Here is a 21149-nt window from a genome sequence, read left to right on the forward strand (position 1 = left end):
GAACGGATGGGGGTCCCGTTTTGCGGGCGTAGCGCAGGGTGAGGTTGTTTTGGTTCGGGCTCCTTTTTTTAAGCGGGCTAACGGTTTTTTTCTTTTCCGTGACCGGCGGGAATATCGAGGTGCATTGCCCCCGTATCCACCAACATCCTCCGGCCGGAGATCGCGTCGCGGACGTAGAACCCTACGGTGTGTGGTTCCGACGCGGCCGTTGCCACGGGCGGCCTTGGTTTTGTTTGCCGTCGCCGTTTTTTGACTGTTGGAAGGTGCAAGGGCTTTCGCACCTCCTGGCGAATCTCCCGAACCTCCGGTGGAAGCGGCACCAGGAGTTTTCACCTCGCTGCGTGTGGGAGGATTTCCCTTGGGATACGGCGCCGATCTCTTGCGTTGGGTCGTCGTCGTCTTCTTCCTTCTCTGCGGCCAGGCACACGGAGGATCGGGGGGGGGCGGCGAGCTTCGCGGCATTGTTCGACAACGTCAGCTTCTTTGCCTTCTCTAGTAGTTCGTCGTTTCCTCTAGGGTGTACGCGTCGGTCAGCTGCTTTCGGACGTCCGGCTCGAGTTGCCGCAGGAATATTTCGCGGCTCAGGCTGATCTCTACCTTTTTTCCGTCGGGGCCTATTTCGGGCAGACGGACGAGGCCCATCACAGTGTCCCAGGCATCTTGGGTGTCGGCGCCGCGCATGGGTTCGCGACTAGGTCGAGGCGCGGGCGGCCCTTTCAGCGATAGGCACGGAATAGGCTGTCAAGAGCCTTTCTTTTATCTCGTCGAGCGTGACAAGTCCGATTCGTGCTCGACCGTCAGCCAGTTAGATATTGCGGTCGAACACCTCTGTCGGGAGAGCCGCTGCGACGAGGTCAGCCTGCAGCACTTTGTTTGTGAGCCCCGCGATCCGGAATTGCCCTTCGGCTCGGAAGAACCAGGAAGACGGGTCAGCCGTTGTGAAGGGGGGCAATTTGACAGCTTGAGCGGCCGCTGTGTCAGAGTCCGTCGCTGGGGCGGGGGAGGCCCGGGTTTCCCGCGAGGTTTCCCGCGAGGTACTGTTTGCGCCCATTGTCCTCTCTCACAAAAAACGGTCGACAGAGTCGTGAATGGCGGGCCAAACCGTTTGAGGAAACGCCTGAACACACCTTGGGCAGGTATGCCGTATTTAGTCCGTTAGAGGCGTTGGTTATTTCCACGGTAGGAGCTTTCAGAGATCTATACTGAGGCGCCGTATGAGTCCGTTAAAGATCTCTGAAGGTGAGCGGCGGTAGTGAGTCCCTTAATGGCTGAGCCAAAACCGCTTGGGTCACCGTCACTCCGGGGTCACCAGTTGTGAGAGGTGGACAAAGAGGCAGGTAGAAGTGTACTGATTTTTATTACAGTCAAGGGAAATATAAATATACAGCATGCGGACGGAAATGTGGTCACCGACCCGCGAGAGAGTAAAAGTGGGTCGGCGAGACCCGATTTGTGTTTCTTGAGAGACATAAAATACAAAATATAAAAGTACACAATATGTGGTTATACAAGCTTTATACACTGACGGAAAGCCCGCTGAATGCTCTCTCAGGGGGAAGAAAGAACAACGCGAATGATGAATTATATACAGAGAAATTATGAATAAGCGTTGTCCTTACAAGAGATTACTGTTCACTTTGTTTATTTTGTCGTAGTATGTCTCTTTGTGGACAAATTTGTACCAATAATTGTATAATTTTGTCAATGAAATAACTAACTAACTAACTTAACTATGTTGCAAAATGGGCCAACAAAAATAATTTAGGCCTTCTGAGGTGTAATCTGTTACGAATGAATTTATTTGTAGACCCTGTTCTTCGAGGAATACAATGGGAATATGAATTACAACAAGTTTTCTTTAAATGTTGAAGTTTTAGGCTGTATTTAAGCTGACTGTATATTGCAAAATTATTTATAGGCCTAAAAATTAATCTAAGCCTTCTAAGATGTAATCTGTTACCAATGATTTTATTTGTAGAGTTTACCTGTTCTTTGAGGAATAAAAGCTGATGGTGATTTTGATTATATAGACAAGATGGATTAATCAAAATATCAAAAGTATATTAATATTAAGGCGCATGGAACACTTGTTTTTCCACTGCTTTGAAATATTATTTTCTTATAAGTCCTTCTGCTCGCTTTTGATGTATAATTTATTCTTTCATAAGGCAACTTGAAGAGCGAGAATGTGTAGATAACCTCATTTGCTTTCTGGCCAGAAATGGTTGATAGAGATGTGAATGCAAAGTATAAGGTCAAGAAATCTAACACTCCTAGGCCTAGGAACAGTATCTTGGCTTTGACAAAAGAAAAATTGCATAGGCGAATATTTGCTATTATGCCATCATTTTTTTTAAATATTTAAGAAATATAACAAATATTTATGTATAAAAATCCAAATATTCCTCTAACAAAAATAAAGTAAATGCTTTCAAGATAATTTCATTGTCGCTCATTTATAGACCGATGTTGCACCAGGTGGTTGTTGTTGCACAGACACTCAAATGATGCGTCAGACACGCTCCCCTCACACGTTGATATGAGTGGGCGTATTCTACTTTTGTAAATATATTTAACATATTGAAATTTTGTCCAGCGTTGAGGTGTAAAAGCACTCAAATAGGACTATTTCAAATTTTATACTTGCTTTAGAAGCAATATTAATGGTATGACATTTTTTAAAATTACATTTGAACTGATATTTGATGATGACTTCGTTTTGGTCAAATGCTTCAGCGATGTTTGAACGAAAGTTTTGAAAATGTTTCGTAAGTTTTTTTTTCTGAAATTTGGCTACACACATGACATTTTCTTACAGTTTTGAAATATGTGACAGATTTCACTCTTGTGAAACATACATATTATGGCCTTATTGTATGCAACAATCGTGTCTCCGCATTGAAATAATGGATAAATATGGCGCATGCTAGTTGCCACTCACTTGCCAGTTAGTGAATTTTGAACGAAATCCTATGGAGTCATGCCCAATGAGATTTGAGCATCATTGTACTTAGCGCAAGTTATAATGTATCATTGTATGTATTTTCCTCATTTACGTAAGTGGAACTGCGTATTATATGAATGGAAGATGTTACTTCGCAACAGCATTGTGTTTATACTCTGTTTTTTTCCATCTGTCCACCAGCGTGAGGTGTTCGCGTATGGTAACACTGCGTCCCGGGCTTTAGATAGTTACATTCAGCTTACATTCAACAATAATAATAACCTTATTTCGAATATTAATGGTGTAATTCGTATACTGTAAATTATTAAAATACTTTTCAGTTGCAAATGTACACCCAGATATCCTTTTATTTACCTAAAACTTACACATAGCGTAACTATTTAAAGCCCGGGACGCAGTGTTACCATGCGATAACACCACAGGCGGATGGACAGATGAAAAAAAAAAAAACAGAGTATAGTTATTTTGTGTATAGTCACTCATGTGAGTTCATGGAGGTGACGTCTCTTGGAATAAAGCTGAATGATCCAACCCCTTAGTTGAACATTTAGCCAGTTTCGCTCTAACAAACACCTGTCATCCAGAAAGGGTTGAAATGGAAATCTCTCTCAACCACCCGAACATCCATGAACTTTATGAGTGACGAATGCATATTAGTTTGTAAGTATAGTGTATAAGCTTTAACTACCAGTCGCCGGCGTTCCGATTGTTTGGGTAGTCTAGTTGCCCGCGTGTCTTGGTATATGCCGGCCGACAATGGCCAGTAGAGATAGTCAGTCTCGTTACATAAACTAGTGTAAAGTCGTGAGAAAGTTACACCTTGACTCGACCATAATTAAGACAAAATGTTCCAGTAGTCATCGCCATCGGGAACTACGAACCTGTACACTTGAGTATTCTCTGTTCAAAATTCGTTTGGGGAAAGTCCCTTTAAGGGATATGCACATCTAGAATAAGGGTAGTTTTCTTGTGATAAGCATTGAATGAAAGTTACGAATTGTACTATAGACTGCTGGAAGCCAGTCTCGTATAATTCGGGCTAGGACAGCGATTTCGTCATTTGCAATAACGAATCCATCATTCACAGTCACATTAAGTTAATATTTATGTACTCATTGGTTTACACAACTCAATGTCATTATCGTTGTGTACTATTGGTTTACACAACGCAATATCATTATTGTAGTGTAGGTCTTAGTCTGCGATTTGGTTCTTCACGTTTCAAGTTACCGTAGGCCATACGATCCCTTGTGATTTGGAATGCTCTACGTATTTCTAAGCGATGAGTAATAAAATGGTGCCGTGACCAGGATTCTAGTGATTCAGCTATTGTCATTGCAGTGAAATCGTGAGATTGTGATATTTGGCCATAAGAGAAGATGTGACCGGCTGATGGTGGCAGCCATATAGGAATAGTTGTCAGCCTAGCCTGAAGTGAACAAACCGAGCACTTATGTCAATCACCGCCGAGCCTAAGCTGCCTAAGCCTTAAGTCCTGATTGGTACTAAATCCCAGGTTGCGCTCACTTCAACGCGATAAATTAGGCGGAGTGATGATTGACGCATTACCACTTCGTTGTCCGTTATTTAAGTTTAATTGTATTTTTAGAGAAACTTAAATGACTGTGGGGTTTAAAAGTGGAATAAAATCTTATGTTGTACAGTTGCCTCTAGGTATTCCATTACCCCCGACCTTTTTGTTTTATGAAAGTTAAGGTAACACCGCAATGAACCCTTTTTGTCTTGTAACGACGGACGTGAATGGCCGAGCTATTGGTATGCCAATATCCTGGCCAATGCTCATATTTTATAAACTACTGTAGACAGTATATTAATGATATACGCATAATAGTTCACATTACAAATTAAATTAGTTGTTAAATCAATAAAAAAAAATAGTCATTAAACTAGCAATGATAAAAATCATATCCATTCCTTATTAATCATACATCATCAACCTTCGTTAAGTTCGGGTGGCAGGCGTTTGCTGAAATAGAATTTAATTGAATAAAGAATTTAGGCCAAAGGCCAAGCACTGGGATCTATAAGGTCATTCAGCATTGAAACGGAAACTGACAGTAAAAAGTTTGAAAGGTGTAACGGGAGGAAAACCTTGCAGTTGCACTCTGAATCAGTTGTCAGGAGAGGGTAGAAAGTAAGATGGAAGAAAGAGAATATGAAAATAGGTAGTACAGTTAAAGGAATAAAAGGGGTTGCAGCTAGGGGCCGGAGGCACACTAAAGAACCTTAAGTAATCCCTACAGTGCACCGCATGAGGTGAACTAGCGGTACTACTCTCCTACGGGGGTTTGCTGAAGTCTAATTTAGTTCAAAGTGGATATTTGGTGTCAATTTTAGAACATAATTAAGACAGCCATTTACAGGTTAATGACGAAAGGCCTGGTGAGAAATTAGTAGACAATTAGATGTATAAAGAAACAAATATATCCAGTGTATCACTCATATTTTTTATTTGAGCCACGTCTCGCCAGAGTAGCATAGATGTGTGTTTCTGGTGATAGAAGTTCACTCTCGACGTGGTTCGGAAGTCACGTAAAGCCGTTGGTCCCGTTGCTGAATAACCACTGGTTCCATGAAACGTAAAAACACCATACAAACAAACAGATGTAAATTTCTAGTCATCAGAGTAACCACAAAACTACCCTGATGGTCTTTATAGCAGGAGGGTATGGGGGTTCATAGAGAGGGTGGAATATTTCAAGACTGATGAAGACTAATTTTTTTTAGCACATCATGGTGTTAAGACAGTACAACCCCCATTAGGATAGTATTTGATTGTTTGGTAAGACAGGGGAAAAATGGGTTAAACGTGAATGATTGTGGTCAGGACCACATATACTATATAACAGCTGACCTACTCAGTTTTACTGCAGTTTAGAACAAAATCATTTACCTGTATTAGTGACAAACAATTACAGACGCAGTCCGCACGGACTGCAAGGAACTTAGCCGCGGATACGACATCCGCTAGGCCCCTGGGGGTTAATTACAGTCGTCCGAATAAATATTATACTTGATATTCTTGTTCAGTAGGTAAAACTGCATAGATAAACCGCAACTGCTATAGTCTAGGCCGCCGCGGATAAGTACCCTAGATCTACCAACAATTATACCTAAAAGAATGGATGAGTAATAATGACTCTCTACAAACCATAGCCAGAGCATATGGGATCTGCGCCAAAGAACAAACAACTCTAAAGGTCTTGAGTCTGAATTGGAACAAGAGATACCTTGACATACATCCTACAAAAATAAGTCAGTCCAGTCAGACTAAGAGAGAAGTGTTAAGACCAGTTGCACAAATGTACAATCCATTAGGAGTACTACTTCTACTTGTTACTATATTAGGTAAAGGATATACTTGCAGAATTTGTGGAGGCAACAATTGGATTGGGTTGACCAACTCCAGGACCCATTACAGAAGCAATGGGTTAAGTTATCCGAAGACTTAGAGAAATGTCTTGATATTCCTTTCCTAGGAATAGTAGCCTAGGAAAGGGGGACTCCTTACACATTCTGGGATGCCAGTGAAACAGCTTACGGCTGTGTAGCATATAGTCAAGAACGAAAACTCTTGGGCGCCCATTAAAGAATTGACTGTTCTAAAACTTTAATTGATGGCATTGTTGCTAGCAGGAAAAGAATGATTAAAGAATCCTTCGAGAAGGACGAGTTTGTAGAACTGTTCATTTGGTCGGACAGTTAAGTCGCCCTAAGTTGATCCTGTATTTGTGAGAAAAGAGAGTACAGGAAGTAAACACTATAATTCCATATGTGCCTACTTATGATAATCCCAGTGACTGGTTGACACATGGGAAAAAGACAGAAATGACCTTGGATAGTTATTTCTGGGGGTAGGGACCCCTTGGTTAAAAAAAAATTCCTCTTGGACAATAGATAGGTCATGGGTGGGTGAATGACTTGTACAGGGTAGGGAAGAGAACATTTTGGTCAATACTGTAGGGGACAATGTGATTGGTAATACTCATTTGCTGAATTATGAGAGATTCAGCAAGGTCAAAAAGGTCTAGAGGAGCACAGCTTGGATCCTGTGATTTTTCAATTTTAGAAGTTAAGCCAGTGTGATTAACTGGTGAATTGACCATGGAAGAACGCAAAGAGTAAGACGATTCCCCTTATGCAAAGAGGAATATGAGAGTTAAATGAAAGGAGTAAGAAAACCAAAACCAGCTCTTGTACACCAGTTAAATCTTTACCTGGACAATAGGATGCTAAGGTGTAGAGGTAGACTAGAACATGCAGTTATCTGAAATTGCTAAATTTCCAAAGAATTGCTATGTTACTTGGGTAATTATTATAGAACACCATGATGCTAACGCTCTTATGGGTGTAAATGCAACTGTGGTGAGTGTCAGGCAGGAGTTCTGGATCCCACAGATTAGACAGTTAACTAAGAGTATATTACACCATTGCGTTATTTGTAGGAGAAGGCAAGGGAGGCCATATAGGCCCAATGTAATCCCCCATTACCCGAATTCAGGGTCCAATGTAAGAAACTTTCTAGTACCTCAGGCATGGATTACACTGGTGCATTATGGGTTAAAGGAAATTGACAAAGCCCTAAGCATGCCTATATTATTATATTTACATGTCCAGTAACCAGAGGCATACATGTAGAACTAGTGGATAACCAGTCCTGTGACTAGTTCCTCATGAATTTTAGAAAAATTTGTAGCAGAACAGGTTTCCCAGCACTAATGGTGAGGGGCAATGCCACTATGTATTGGCATCAGAATATCTAAAACCATGTCAGAGAATCCCAGGTTAAAAGACCAGCTGTTGGAGGTATAGTGTAACTGGAAGTTCATTCCATCAAGAGTAACTTGGTTTGGAGCTATATGGGAATGGCTGATAGGACTTCTGAAGTCATGCATAAAAAAGATGGTTGGCTAGGTCTTAGTTTTGAAGAACTGACCTGTGTATAGTGGAGCTGAAAGGAATCATTGATAGACACCCGGGGACTTGAATCAGCTGGAAATTTTAACCTCTAACCATTTGATTCTTGGAAAAGACTCAAGACCTTCCCAAAAGAAGTAATAAATTGGGAGGAGATCTCTGGTAACCCTACCTATGGATGGAGGGAGTCCACAAAAAAAAAGCTGCTTGTATGTGTCCAGGTTGTGCAGCAACCTATGGAAAAGATGGGAGAGGGAGTATTTGACAACCCTGAGAGAGACCCATAGAGTAGGAACGATAGGGGAAGTAGTCCTCAGTCATGATGAGAGTTACAAGCATTAGGATGTCTCAAAGGCTTGTCAGTCCATCTGAGGAGATGTGTGTTCACAAGCATTAGTATGTCTCAAAGGCTTGTTAGTCCATCCGAGGAGGTGTGTGTTCACTTATCTGTAGGAGTAGGTTTAACTGTTGTTCATTCACTGTGTCCTAATGATTTTGTCTAGCTTTCTTTTAAATTCTTCCACACTAATGCTGTTTATAACTTCTGGTGGCAGTTTAATCTGTGTCACTTATCTTGTATGTGAAGAAGTTCCCGCAATGAGATGTGTTGTATCTCTTCAGCTGTTTCCAGCCATTATTTCTTGTCTGGTTTTCATTTAACTTAAATAGGTTACTGTCTACTTTTGTTATGCCTTTCAGTATTTTGAACGTTTCTATTAGTTGTCCCCGCAATCTTCGTGTTTCTAACTAAGCTATTCATGTTCAGGCTCTCTAGTCATCTTTGTTAACCTATTTGTCTGCTGATGGATAGAATTAACTTTGTGGCTCTTGCTTGTACCCCTTCTAATCTTAGTCCTTTCATAGTGTCGGTGACCAAAACTGTACTGCATATTCAAGATGGTCTAACTATTGATGTGTAGAGCTGCAGTACTGTTCCCTTGTTTCTGTATTTGAACTAGTTTCTGTGCCTTCTTTTCAGCATTTATGCACTGTTTTGTGGATTTTAAGTTGTTGGTTAATAATAACTCCAAGGTCCTCTTCTTGTTCTACATTATTTGTCATTCCTAAGCAGCATGATGTTGCCATGAGGGTTATTTGTTCCCGTTTCTAAACACCACACTTTTCCACATTAAAAGGCATTTAAAAAAAAATATTTCTACACCTAGTTTCTTGAGGCCATTTCTTAAACTTTCCACTGTCTCTTGGTCTGCTTCATTTACACCTAGTTTGGTGTCATCTGCTAGTTAATCCTACATCAATGTCATTAATATAAATGAAAAATAAGAGCGGGCGAAGGACAGAACCCTGAGGAACTACTTGTCACATCTGGCTATTCTGATTCTTCAGTTTATTACGAGTTTTCTATTAGTTAGCCAGTCTTCAATCCAGTCTGCTGTTTCTCCTACAATTCCTAAAGCTCTAAATTTTGTTATTAGTTTCTTATGTGGAACTCTGTCAAAGGCCTTTGGGAAATCTAAGAGTACTATATCATTTGTTCTACTAATGTCGTAAATACCAAGCATGTTATGGAAAAATGCCAAGAGGTTTGATAGGCAGGATCTGTTTTGTCTGAAGCCATGTTGACTGTTTAACAACAGGTTGTTACTATCAATGTGATCCACAATTTGATCTGCAATTATGGACTAAAAATTCTTACGAGGTACAGACTTTAGACAGTGTGGTCTATATATATATTTTTTTTATACTGGGGCCACAGTACTACTTAGTTTGCATCCTTTGTGTGCCTTTCGTTGTTCTAGCCAGGAGATTTAAACGTTAGTTTTTCTTTTGTTTTTAAAGTTTTCTTATGTAAATATTTTGTCTAGTGGTTCTGCCCCTTCATATTTAATAGCTGGTTCAGGGATTGAGGTAGTGTCTTCAATTGTGAAAATGCTAGTAAAAAACTTATTCAATAATTCTGCTTTTTCCAAGTCTGTGTTCACAAGGTTTACCCCATTGTCTCTTAGGGGGACCTGTGTTATTTCTTATTGCCTTCCTACTACCATTCACACGAGCAAAGAGTTCTTTTGGGTTTTCCTTACAAACTGATGAAACACTCGTCCTCGTTGATCTTTGCATTTCTTACTAATTTATCCACCATTCTACAGAGTTCTTTATGCCTGCATGCTTCTGGTGTTGGGTGGGGATTCATTGCTGTGTGCAATATGTCTATTTTATTTTGAATTTCTCCATTGAAACACTTAGGCTGAAGGCTGCTATTTGTTAGTATTTGCTTTAATGGAATACGTCTGGAGTTTTTCTTTGTATTCTAGAAAGGCTTCCCAGTACTTTTCTGTGTTTTGGTGGTATTCTAGATTTTTAACATACTCCTTTAGTTTTCTTAGGTCTCCTCGACGGTAGTCTAAGCTCTTTGGTATCATTTTCTCTTTTTGTCAAACGTAATAATTTTATGGTCGCATTTGCTTTCTAAGTTTGATGAGGTCATAGTGTCCCAGTGTATTGCTGCATTGAAATCTCCCGTTATTATGCAGTTTGTTGCTTATTTCTTGTCTTAGTAGAGCATACAGCTTCTCATCGGACATTTGTAGTTGGTGGGAAGGTCTGTACACTAGTATTAGTTAGCTTCTTACCTAGACTGCTTATATTGATGTCAATTGCTTCTCGCATGGTTGTAATTTTACACTATTGTACCTTGACATATAACTCCTCCACCTTTTTTATCTTTTTTTTAACAATTTATATCCTGCTTTATGTACTCTCCTACGAAGTCTCTTGTTGCTTCTTGTATCCATGTTTCTGTGATGCTTAGTATGTCTAATTCTTCACTTGCTATCAATTCTTTGAAGAGATCTACTTTGGTCCAAATAGTTTGTACATTGAACTGTGCCACTCCGAGGGATTTTTCTATCTATTCTTTGGTCCTCTGTGGCTTTATTAGTTTCCCTTATTTTCACTGTTTCCTGCAGTGTTACTACTAACCAAATGGAGAGAGAGGCAAGAGGATCGAACTCGGGTGATGTCAAGAGAACGAGGAGAGAGAGGAAAGAGGAACGAACTCGGGTGATGTCAAGAGAACGAGGAGAGAGAGGAAAGGGAACGAACTCGGGTGATGTCAATAGAACGAGGATAGAGAGGAAAGAGGAACGAACTCGGTGAGTCAAGAGAACAATTGAGAAGAGGCAAGAGGATCACCGGTAAACCATGAAGACCTTATAAATATGATGCTGGTTAATCCAGGGCAGCTAATAAAAAAATCTTCTGGACGTCTCGACGTTAATAATTTGAAAATTATTATAGTTTTTTTTTTTTCACAGCCGGGTCGCTGTAAATTTGGCTTTTGTGTTTCTGCTACTTATGAAATAAATTATTGGAAAACCAAAATCTAGTTATCTTGATACCATTAAATTGGGTGGTATTTTGAATTATTATTCCGACTACATTTAGGTGGTTTATTTATTTAACCATAGGTCACAGCAGCATACAGTTCATTAAGACTGGCAGGCCTTCCTATATTATCGTTGTTGTTTAAGCCAGCCTCAATTCCACCTTCTCTACGTTACATACCCTGTATGGAAGGTTGCCAAAAGTTACTGGTCTCAAATTTTGATCAGTGAGTCAGGACCAGGGGGGCTTCAATTTGTTCTGGCGTCTCCTCCACAACAGGCCGGTGACGAGATCCATATTCCATATGCTCCTCCAGATATTCATTAACCTGTAAATGGTACAGTGCTTGTTAGACACCAACGATCTTAACACAGCCTTAGTGGCCCTAATTCTGTTTAGAAACACATACACAAGGAGAGATTACTATGTAAGGAAAGTTTAATGCTTAGCCATTCTATGCTAATGTACTATGGCTTGTAAATACAGCATAGTAAAAGAGAAACTAGTTCTAAAGAATTCTAATATTTCCAGAAAGTCTTACCTATCATGTGAAATGAATAAACCTTTATGAATGACAATTATCAATTCGTTTAACAAAAATATTCTTGTGAAACTTCCTTTAATAAAAAAAAAACTTTTTTACTTATTCACTTACATGAAATACCATTGTTGAAAATATTTTAATTCTTCTAAAAGTAAGCACCATTCTAAATTTTACTTATTCATTTACTTCTGTTTTCAGAAAATCCAAATTTTATGGGAAGTAAGAAGTAAAATTTGATTTATGACTTATTTACCTAAAATACTATAATCAGGAATGACCTGCTCCCTTCAAGGCAGCACTGTATTTTTTAGTTTACTTGTTGCAACATTTACCTAGAAAACTACGTATTGTCAGCCATACTTTACTATCCTTCAAGTGACACTTTGTTTGAAAGCTTCACATTCAGGCAGTCTTGAAATATGTAGAAGTGCAAGGTGGTGGTGATGATCTTATTTGGATATTTTCAAATATTTACAGTACAGGCACTTATTAACTTTAAATATACATCAACGAGAAGTTAAGCAAGATGCATTACTTTCATGGCAACCTTTGTACAGAATTCAGAAACATCATTTAATCGCTGGAAAATTATGATAATTTCTCCATCTCGCATCAAATCTTAACACTGCAAACGTGTACTAACTGCTTCAGGCTGAGATTTCTCTAACGCGTTAGTTTAGACCAGTGTTTCTTAACCCGGGGGCGCGGCCCCAATTCTCTAACTATATTTGTTATTCTCTTAAGAGGGAGGAACTAATATTCATAAGTTTAAGAAAAAAGGCAAAAGTATCGCCTTATAACGTACTTCCCCAGAGTCTACTACTGTTAAGGGGGCGGCCGGCAACGCCTTATATGGAGGTATAGGGCGAAAAATGCAAACTCATGAAAAAATTCATGGAGCTTCATATGGCAATTGAGAATACGTATACGAAATATTTCGTCAAAATTCCTCTTACTTTCGTAGTTACAGGGTAATTAGTTAACGTAACTCAATAAGCCTAAAACATTGATCCGTACAAGAAAATGCAATATTTCCTCTATTATCGTAAATTTTGATAATTATTGTCAAAGAAATTGGGAAAAATGGCATCTGTAGACATTCCCCGAGTCGAGAAGGAGACTTCAGGCCAAGCAGTGTTTCCACTTTAGGGGAAAATACCCCATTTTAGGGGAATCAGGTGGTGTTTAGGGTTGAGCCTAGGGGAATCCTAAAAAGGCCAAAATCTAGGGGAATTTGGATGTCTTTAGGGTTAATTGTTTATTTTCTAGGGTGTTATAAGATCCTCTCTCGATGAATATGAAAAATTCCTATTTTTTCATTTTTCTTAGTTCATGAACAAGAAAATATTATTATAAAAAAGGTAAAGAGGGGCCGTTCTAAAGACAAAGGCTTCATTCTCCGACCGAGTCCGACGAGAAGCACATGTTGGTAGCTTTCCAAACATCAACAAACAGAGAAGAGAACAACACGTGTTAGAAGTACTACGAAGCAAATGAGCATTATTGTGCAGTATTGGGAGGGTAATAAAATGCATAATTCTTTCTTAGATCTTGTGGAGATTCATGACAGTTCTGCTAATGGTTTGGTCAAAGCTTTAATACAGTCACTAGAAACCAAGGAGATTCCTTTAGAGAATATTGTAGCATTCTGTTCAGACACAACAAATGTCATGATGGGGGAGAAACATTCTGTTGCAACCATTTTAAGAGAATTATTGCCAAATGTTATCATAGTAAAGTGTTCATGCCATCTTATTCACCTGTGTGCATCATATGCTTGCCTAAAGCTACCTAAATCCCTTGAGGATCTTTGTCGCAATATACATACACATTTTAGTTTAAGTTCAAAGCGACAAGATTCTCTAAAAGAATTTCAGAATTTTGTAGGTGCAGCTCCTCACAAAATTTTAGCTCCAGGGCAGACCAGGTGGCTTTCCTGGAAAACTGCGTCAAACGATTACTGGAACAATGGGAGGCTCTCAGATATATTCACTGATGTTGCGGTTTACAGATCCAACGGACAGTAATGATGCCATTCTCCAATCTCTCAATAATAAGTTTACCCTTGCCTATTTAGAATTGTCGTATAAACTTAAGTCGCCTCAATAGTTTCAATACACAATTTCAATCAGAGATTCCAAATTTTTATTGTCTTAAAAAAGAAGTTAGCAATTTAATAAGGAGTATATGCTCAGATTTTATGAGCATTCCATATGTTAAAAAGTGTGATATACATGCACTGGATCCAAAGCATCCATTATTTTCATCAAGTATTGTGTCAGCTGAAAACATATATTTAGGAGTGTTGGCTATGGAGACAATGAGAGAGTTAAAACAAAAAAGCAGTGCCCATGATATAAAAATATTTTATGAAAGTTGTTTAAATTTTCTTATTGAATCTGTAAAGCAGATTCAAAATAGATTCAACCTTAGTGAGCCTATTCACGCAATAGTTCAGTGTTTGAATCCAATGAATGCTGCTAATCTTGAGCCTAAATCACTGGCATCTGTCTTTGATGCTATACCACAGCTGTATAAATATGCAGATAGAAACAAGACCGATGAAGAGTGGAGATCCCATTGTTTCAGTGAGGAGTTGAATGGCCAGGTACCATGTTTACAGTACTGGGATATTGTATTAAACAAGAAAAATGCTGCAAACCTTCCATGCTTTCCAAATTTAAGGGTTGTTATCTCAGTATTGTTATCTTTGCCATTTTCAAATGCTAGTGTGGAGAGATTTTTTAGTAAATTTAATCTGACAAAAACCCCACAGAGGACTAGGTTGAAAAATGAAACACTTTGTGGTTTAATGCACATGGTTTACCATCTCAGTAATAAAGGTATAACTACAGATGGTCTCAGGATTGATGACCGAATGGTTTCAGCAGTTAGGGCAGTACAGAGTAATGCAACATGTAATGATAGTAACAGGAATGTTTAGATGAAAGTTCACTAATAGATTATGATGATGTGAGGCAGATCATTTGCAGAGCAATAAATAAAATTTTTTACAGTATGCATATATGAAATGACCATAAATGTAGTTTGTGCTATTCCTTATGAAGAATGAAAGTTTTGCTACTTAACAGTTTCATGGATATTGGATTTTTGCTAAAGTTTGTGATTTTTGAGGTAATAATGGTTTTGGGCATATCTTGAAGGGAAAGTAATTTTACATTTTGCTGAAGTCAGTAATTATTGGTGGAAACTAGTTACTTCATAACCCCTGTGTAGGACCGTTTCACAGGACTAAGGACACACAATATTGGCTTTTATATGGAAAGAATAATCTTGTAATGTATTGCAGATGTTACATGTCATTGGAAATAATGGTACTGTGTATGTGATATTTACTGTAGGCATATATGTGATAATGCTGCTGCAATCTTATGGTACTGCATGTGATATTTACTGTCGGGTTATATGTGATACTGCTGCAAAGATAGTGTTAAGTATTTATTTTTCTATGTATATCCCTTTAATAAAAGTGACGTGTTTATTTTGTAATTCTTTTATACATATATAAGTCACATTAGGATGTCACTAAGTTGAAAGTAAATTATTTACTAGGCTTATATAAATGTGATAATGCTGCAATCATATGATCCTGCATATGTGATATTTTACTGTTAGGCTTTTTTTTTTTAAAAAAAAATTATTAAATTAATTTTTTTTATTTATTTTATTTTATTTTTTTTAAAGATAATAAATTATTTATTTTATTATTTTTAAAATTTTTAAAAGGCCAAAAATATTAAATAATTTAATTTTAAATTTATTACAAACGTGTTTATGTAAAATTTTTTATTATACTATTAAAATTTATTTAATTATTAAGTTTTTTTAAAAAAAATTTGTATATAAGTGATGCTGCTGCAAAGATAGTGTTAAGTATTTATTTTTCTATGCATATCTCTTTAATAAAGAATGTCACTAAGTTGAAAGTAAACTAAGGTGCCATTATTATAGGCCAGTTTATAAGTGCAATTACTTTATTTATGAAAAATTACATTATTATGTTTGTTTTTGTTAGAGATTATTTTCTTACTACTGTGAATAAGAGAAATAATAAAATTTCCAATATATACTCCAATATATTGTATTTTTACTATGGTTACCCTACCTTTATGGTAATTCTGAAGAATAACTCCACATGGACTGCAAGGAACGTAACCAAGAATACGACATCCACTAGGGATTGTGGCCTCCAATGTATTTCCCAGTGTTTAGTACTGGCCCCTGGTGGTTAATTACAGTCGACCGCCCAAAAATAACTGTAAATTCTTAATAAGCAACCCGAATACTATAGGAAACTGTAATTTTCAAATACCCGGCGCGGAGTTATTATTAAGATTTATCCCTTTATTGATTTAGGGGAATCCGTGCCAATCTAGGGGAATTTGAGGCCCGGATCTAGGGTAAAACAAATTCAGGCCGTGGAAACCCTGAGGCCAAGTCCAGTGCTGATAATAAGTTAGTGCGATCACAGACTTCGAGTAGTGTACACGTTCCATTTCACCTCTGAAATACGCCTGCTTTTACGTATGTTTATGTATGTTTCGGCAAGAATTTCATCATGTCAATGAGGAAAAGACAAGGAAAAACATCTCGCTAACATACAGACGAAGAAAAAATCGCTCAAGTATTATTACCAGATATCATAAATAATATGCTGTAGTTAGTGAAGAGAGAGGGGAGGGTTGCTTAGTAAGCCCCCGTCTTGCTTGACAGCACACGTCATACTGTGCCCAAGGCTACGACGATCTTTGAGCAAAGAGATCTTCATTTATGATAAATAACAAAGTTTGGTTTTTAACACCCTAAATGGAATATGGAATCATAATAATCATGATTTATTAAATTGTCTTTGTAAAAAAAGAGTACGCCTTCGAGTTTCACCTCTTGACATTCTCTTGCATTTAGGTTTGTTTATCTTTGTTTCGGGGAAGAATTTCATCATGCCAAAGAGGAAAATACAAGGAAAACATCTCGCTAACATACAGAAGAAGAAAATTCGCTGTGATAAGCCGAGTTAGCGAAGGGGAAAGAGAGATTGCGTAGGAAGGAGTGCCCCATCTTGCCTCAAGCAGTGCCCCAGGCTGCGATATATGAGCAAAGGGATCATCATTTATGAGTAAATTATGATAAATAAAATAGTTTTGGTTTATTAATACACAAAAAAGAAATATACATTCATAATAATCATTATTTATTAACATTGTCTTTATAGAAATACGAAGGAAAACTTTGAACGCCCGTATCTCAAAACTATACTTATTGACCTTCAAAATCTATCTTCTCACTTAGTTTTAAAGCTATAACATTGAAATTTGGTATATAACTCAGAAAGACATTATAGAACAATCAAATAGAGCCCTTTTTTTCCAATTTTTTTGTTTCGTATTTTTTTTAAAAATTTTTTTCTCCTGATTTATAGGGTTTATTTTTTTACCATATTGAAAAATTCATATCTTGCAAAAAAATGACTTTTAGAAAAAAAAAACTCTCCATTCGATTGGAGGTCTACATCGGGTCTATATATGGTAGTAATCCCAGTCTTAATATTAAATATCAAGGGAGGAGATAGAATTTGAAAAATGGTTATTTTCGGGATAAATCACCCTGGCGTCACAAAACCGAAGGTCAGAGGCGAAAATCATATGCGGTTTGGAGATGTCCCAAGTCACCTTATTAAGTGGTATGAATATCAAAGTCCTGTCCTTAAAAAGGGGCATTAGCCGTCCGGCCCCTCCCCCTTAAAAATATTAAAAGTTAATGGATATCAGATGCTAAAAATGGCCACCTTTGGTTAAAGCATTAGATATATCTCGGTCTGAGACATTTACACGTGTGTACTGTTATGGTGGGACATTCTTCAAAATTGATTCTATTAGTTTTATCATAAATTTAATTACATATTACACTAAGAAATTCATGTTTAGTATTATTTAAACCTAAATCTTCCTGAATTGCCTGACTGCAAGTAATAAAATATGAGAATTGCAGGTTAAAAAAGTTTCTTGAAATGTATACATAGCTACTTAACTGCTGATAACACTTATAAGAAATTGAAGTGAAAATTGTGGATCCTGAGACATAATTGTTAAGCTTATAATTTATGTATCCTGAAACAAGCTGATTTTTTTACAGCACATCTTAAACCTTAAAAATCTAATGGGAAAAAAATAAACATACAGCCTGAAGCATGCCAGATAACTTCTGTTGAATAAGAAAATTAAATTACCTTTATATCTAGAAACTTTGAGCTACTTACAGTTGTTATAAAACATACTAGATTAGAGTAAAAATAAATATTCTGCAGTAGTTAACATATGAAACAGTGTGAATATTACGCGAAAGGCTATGTAATTCTGAACTTTTTTGAGTTGTTGTTCAACTGTAAGAAAATTAAGTTAAATATATATATATCCGAAAAATCGAGCAGCTTTATAGCTAAGTGAAATTCAAATAGAGAACATACCAAAATAACTGACAGCTGTTAAACTAAACCAGTAGCAGATCGAAATAAATTATTGGTACTATCCTGAATCACAGTGATCTACCTTATTTTGTAAGGACTTCTACAGTTCTTATTTAGAAACTACAAGAAACCACCTACCTTTCTTTTAAACGATGCACAACTGCTAACGATGACTTATTAAAAATTCGTCCGTAGCTTCCTCCTAAAACCTTGCATGATGTAGATCAACTGGAAAGTCAAGAAACAAGTTTATGACACTGGTAAATTGAATTATTTTTGCTTTTAGGGTTATCAAAATAAGAATTTTATCAGCTACTATTATACAGTAAGCTTCAAACTTCCTGTGCATATGTCTATTTCTAAGAGGGGCAGAATCAGGGTTTTTGTAAGTATAGAGATCTGTCTGAAATTTCATCTAATCTCAGTAATACTAAATGTTCAAGCAATGAAAAAATTGGCCTACGATGTAATGTATATTTTGCAAAGGCATATAAATTTTTATACTTCATCAGTTAAACCTTAAGTTAACTGTAAGAAAAGTTCATAAATTTTCAGCTGTTCGAGTAGATTTCTTGGAGTTGTGCAAGGTAGCTGCAGTGACTACCTGGTACCTAAAGCCACCCTTCTCTAAAAGGCTGGGACCTATTAATATCTTAGTCGGTTCTATCAAATTTGTCTTACTTGCAAAGATTAGCGGTACCATTTAGTAAATTAGTACATGTACTTCTAATGGATTTTTACATCTGATTGCTATCAAGTCAGGGTAGTTTGTAAAAGTACCCAAACCTGACAACTAACTATAACTTCATACTAGTACAGCTATAGAAACTTTTTCTACAGTTGTCCCTTCCACATGAATTTATCTTGCAGTTTTCTGCATCTGATACAAGATTAAAATTCACCACTTTCATAAGTTATCTAGAATAAGTAGATACGTATCTCCAGCAGCTTATTTTTGGAACTTGACAATCAGAAATGAGAGAAGAGATGCACAGCAAACTAATTCTCCGCAAAGAGGAAAACACTATATATCCTTCACAAAATAACAACGGATAGTACCCTCAACAGTCTTATCCAAGCCATTTCATAAACGGACTGGCCTCTCATTTAGACCAGAGTTAATTGGGATGGTGCACGAATTATTTTTAAAAGCGACGATTCTCACGTGAGAAGATTAGTAGAAGGCGCTTCTATAAACATGGGAATATCTTTTGAAGATAAGTCATTTACAAGTGAAGAACCCTTTATCAACAGTTTCACTGCCAAATAGTACTTAAGATTTTAATTTCAAAACTGACGTTGACCATGTGAACCCTGATGCTCTGCTTCCTCTTCCCCTCTCTCTCTAGATAGCCGAAGTCCCTGTGTATGTTTCCGACTATGGCACCTATGCAGTGAAAGAAGGAGCAACTTCGCAGGTTCGGAGATCAAGGAGGTTGGCGCAACTGCTTGTAGATGGAATTACATAACACTCGAACCAGCACTTCGATGATGGCCTATTATCTTCTAGCCCCCCCCCCCCCCCCACCCTTTTATTAGATGCTCTTCAGGAGGAAACTACCCTCTCACTTTTCTTTTCAACGTCTACACTGATGAGGAACACCATTCAGATGTTCGAAAGTCTTTGTTTTTACATAGATATATATTTTGATATGTAATTGTGGATTTTTAAACAATTTGTTCTTCACGAGACTCTGAATTTCTTAACTAATTTATTGTTATTTCGTACTCTGAATCACATTTACGTTACTTCAAATTCTGCTTTCACTTCCGCTCTTTCAGAAATTTCATGATCATTATTTGTGCTGCCCAGTAAATGTATTTTTTTTTACTACCGCTTATGGTTTACTATAGATGGACGACTTTTGTATGCTAGTAGCTTTCAAAGGAATTTGAAAGTGTTTACACCCCATATGAATTGTCTCCTAAAGAGCGGTAACAGAATTTCATTACACTAAAATTTAAAAGTACGATTACAAACTATTTCCACTTCATCCATGAATGGTTATAGAGGGTTTATTCAACGGATCTGTGTGCATTATCACGTGGTGCAACCTCTAAACTTTATCATGGAGACATATTATCCTCCACTTTTACTAGAATCTAGATCAGTCGACAGACACCAAGCTATATTCGTTTATATTGTAGCTATTTTCTGATCCATGGTACATCAACCATATGAATTAAGTAAAAAAAGTGATACATAGTTCCTTACCATTCAGCAATAAGTGGCCACATCATGCTTTTGTCGTGCAAAAATCTTTAATTATAAAGCTCTCTTGCTGTGATTCGACGTGACCGGTCACTTGAAACGCCCACAAACCTAAGAAATAAGAAGTATATGATTACAGTGTTCGTCGAATTTAACCTGGACCCTAACAGAGGGATCAGACTTGGAATAGTATTTGGAGGCTGAAAACCCCTACAAGTAATGCAGCAAGTCTTTGAGGTGAACAGATAGACCTATAACTCAGCTATTCTAAATCTGAGAGGTAAAAAATGTCAAGTGTCTGTCTGTACTTTCTGCTTCTGGTGGAAGGGTAAGGCAGTGTGTGGAGTACGAAAGCAAAGATAGAACACAAGGTTCCTTACAAGGAAGGATTAAGTTCTTGAAGTAGTGCCATTAAAAAACACAATTGAACTTTGCGAACAGTGGTGTGACAATTAATATGGTATATTATCTTTTAAACAATATAATGAATATTGAGTAAGTGCGTAAGTTACTGAGACGTTGAATTAACAAGATGCTGGAAGTCTTAGTAACTATGGTCTCTACCCATGGTTTTATCAGGCAACGTGTGTCATAAGGACGCCTTCACAAGGAACAACAGTTAATTACATCCAGAAACCTAATGATTTTCTTTATTATGCAT

The 21149-nt window shown here is 37.5% G+C and overlaps 1 long non-coding RNA gene across 1 annotated transcript; it reads right to left on the reverse strand.

Annotated features, from left to right (window-relative positions):
- Positions 1–11321: 11321 nt before the first annotated feature.
- On the reverse strand, positions 11322–20602 carry LOC135216190 (uncharacterized). The gene is made up of 3 exons (XR_010314827.1): positions 20492–20602; positions 18415–18504; positions 11322–11576 (listed from the first exon to the last, which is right to left on the reverse strand). It is a non-coding gene; the product is annotated as an uncharacterized LOC135216190 (long non-coding RNA).
- Positions 20603–21149: the final 547 nt, after the last annotated feature.

The sequence above is a fragment of the Macrobrachium nipponense genome, chromosome 6, assembly GCF_015104395.2.
Source record: "Macrobrachium nipponense isolate FS-2020 chromosome 6, ASM1510439v2, whole genome shotgun sequence".
Lineage (NCBI taxonomy): Eukaryota > Metazoa > Arthropoda > Malacostraca > Decapoda > Palaemonidae > Macrobrachium > Macrobrachium nipponense.